A 3,273-nucleotide genomic window follows, 5' to 3' on the forward strand; every position below is an offset into this window, starting at 1 on the left:
TGGAATTGGAGATACCATTTGACCCAGCAATCCCATTAGTAGGTATATATCCTAAAGAAGTGAGAGCCAGGACAAGAACAGATATGTGCACACCCGTGTTCAATGCAGCACTATTTACAATAGCAAAAAGATGGAAACAACCTACATGCCCATCAACAGAAGAGTGGACTACCAAACTATGGTACATACACACAATGGAATGCTATGTAGCACTAAAGAATAATGTAGAGTCTGCAGAACACTGCATAATACGGATGAACTTGTAGGACATTATGCTGAGTAAAATAAGTCAATCACAGAAGGACAAATAAGGTATTAGTTTGTTGTTGTGGAGGGTCAAGGAAAGATTTATATATGGAGGGAAACTTTGTTTCTTTGTTGATTGCCAGGAGAGGGAGGAGAGGGAAGGGAATGCTGCAAAAAAAAAAAAAAAAAATGATTGACCCATGTCATTTTAGTTTTGTGTATTTCACTGTACATAAATTATATTTCAATAAAATGCATTTAAAACAAACAAATGGTACACTAAGCAAGTGCAGATGTGTTTGTGTAAGGGAATCAGCACAACAGCATCTGATTTCACTTTTAGATAACCAGGGAAGGACCCAGAATTGTGCTTGATGGACACGCAAGTACCTCCTGCTTCCATTTTCCCTCCTCAATCAGTGTGGAACTGGGACAAGGGGAAAGACCACCACAGAGTATAAACAACAATTAAGCATTCTGAATGCATAATTCAGCCTCTGAATATAGTGAGAGCCTCCCTCAGGAAGATTTTTGTTTACAGGGTTATCTATAAATTAGACTTAAGTGTAATCCATGTAAGCTGCTGGCAAAGAACAAAGATGCACACATGAAATTCATTTTAATGAAGTGACTTCTGTGACTTAGGGATGCAGTAAATTATAAAACAGAGGGTCTCTTTTTGTTTTGCCTTTCCCCCTACCACTTCACCTGGTGTGCACCTCCCTTGACCCACAGAGGACCTAATCACCAGAGATGGGATAGAGACAACATTAGGGCCCACATAAGTACCTATTGCATATTGATTAATTCTGTCTATGTTCTATTAGGAAAAAAAACCCCAGAAAATCCCCCCAAGGCCTTTTAATAGCACTAAGATTATACTCAAACTCTTGCTTTTGCCAACATCTGAACCATATCGCTCTAAGTCAGAATGCAGTGTACAAATCTGGCTCAGGATTTCTTGGCAAAGGATTTATATACCCACTCTTCACTTATTGACGTGGTTAGGTTCCAAAGATCAAGTCCATTATGTGAAAATCAGCATTACGCAAAAATGGAGGATGTTCACATCAGATCACAAAATGGAACATGACTACCTCATTACATAACTGTCAAATGACATCATTACATAAAGCCAAACTATATCAATGTATAACTGCTACACCATTTAGAATTATAGCCCAGACACGGTGACACCTAACCTTAACCATCACTGTCAGTGTTGTTCTTGTCTTGCACGTTGTTTGTTACTGCCAGACATACATCGTCAATGTTCAAAACAGGTTTTTTTTTTAACTTTTACTGTGGTGAAAACATACACAATACGACATTCTTCAACATAATAACTTCCTCATTTACAGATCAGAGACACTGATGACATTTCTTTAAAAAACGTATTTTACTGAAATATAATTTATGTACAGTGAAAAACAGAATACTAAAGTGACATGGGTCAAATGCATTTTTTTTTGCACCCACCCCTGGCAACCAACAAAGAAAGTTTCCCTCCATATATAAACCTTTCCTTGACCCTCCACAACAACAAACTAATACTATATTTATCCCTCTGTGACTGACTTATTTCACTCAGCATAATGTCCTTCAAGTTCATCCATATTATGCGGTGTTTTGCAGACTCTACATTATTCTTTAATGCTGCATAGCATTCCAGTATGTGTACGTACCATAGTTTGGTCATCCACTCTTCTGCTGATGGTCATGTAGGTTGTTTCCATCTTTTTGCTATTGTAAATAGTGCTGTGATGAACATGAGTGTGCATGTATCTGTTCCTATCCTGGCTCTCAGCTCTCTAGGATATACACCCACTAATAGGATTGCTGGGTCAAATGGTATCTCCAATTCCAACTTTCTAAGGAATCGCCATATTGCTTTCCACAGCAGAGTGTCACTTCAGTCACACAAGCAGTGTATGAGAGTCCCAATCTCTCCACATCCCCACCAGCATTTGTTATTTTCTGTCTCATTGAACCTTGCCATCAATGCTGGGGTGAGACGGTATATCTTATTGTTGTTTTGATTTACATCTCTCTGATGGCCAATGATTGTGAGCATCTTTTCATTTATTAGCTGACCACCTGAATATCCTCCTTGTTGAAGTGTCTATTCATGTCTTCTGCCCATTTTTCAACTGGATTGTTAATTCTTTTGGTGTTGATGCGTTGGAGTTTTCCATCAATCTTTGAGGTAAGTCCCTTGCCAGATATGTAATTATCAGCAAATATGAATTTGTTGCTGTCATTTTTGTTATGTGCTTTTTCATGGTGTCGGTTTCTTTGTTCCGTATAATTTTCTATGCTGCGCTCGTTTTGTTTATGAATCATGTTATCACTTCCTTCATTGCTACAGTTTTAGTATTTGTTGAATATTTATGCTGGTCCTCTTTTTTATTTTGATATAGAGGTTTATCATTTTTCTTTGAGGTTACCCTGTGATTTATAGTTTCTTCCCAAGTGTAGAACAGTTTGTTCTTTCTTGTAGTTGTCTTGACTTCCCTACCATCTAGATGTTCTATAACGACACAGATTTTTTTTCCCTCTTTTTGGTTTGTAGTTGTCTTCATTTGTCGGTTGGTGTCTCTGGTTCCCTGTTTACAATCCTGTAGGCTTATTTACTTTGGATACTTCCATAGCTGGGTTGGTTTCTGGGTTATATCATCATGTGTGTTAATGGCCAGTTGTTGTTGTTTCTCTGTCCAAAGGGCTCCCTTTAGCATCTCTTGTAAGGTTGGTCTGGTGTTAATAAATTCCATTAATTTCTGCTTATCTGGAAATGTACTAATTTTACCATCTTATTTGAGGGACAGTTTTGCTGGTTACATAATTCTTGGCTGGAAATTTTTCTCTTTCAGTGTTTTATATATACCATCCCACTGTCTTCTCGCCTGCATGGTTTCTGTCAAGAAATCCGAGCTTAGTCTTATTGGTTGTCCCTTGTAGGTAACTTTTTGTTTTTCCCATGCTGCTCTCCATGATTCTTTCTTTGTCTTTGGTTTTGGTGAGTTTGAT

General features: G+C 37.9%; 1 protein-coding gene across 1 annotated transcript in view; it reads right to left on the minus strand.

Moving 5' to 3' along the window:
* Positions 1 to 3,273, minus strand: part of MRPS27 (mitochondrial ribosomal protein S27) — a 196,325-nt gene that overhangs the window by 3,560 nt on the left and 189,492 nt on the right. The gene's annotated exons all lie outside the window — the stretch shown is intronic.

The sequence above is a fragment of the Orycteropus afer genome, unplaced genomic scaffold, assembly GCF_000298275.1.
Source record: "Orycteropus afer afer isolate SDZICR_OR568_19922 unplaced genomic scaffold, OryAfe1.0 scaffold00104, whole genome shotgun sequence".
Classification (NCBI taxonomy): Eukaryota; Metazoa; Chordata; class Mammalia; order Tubulidentata; family Orycteropodidae; genus Orycteropus; species Orycteropus afer.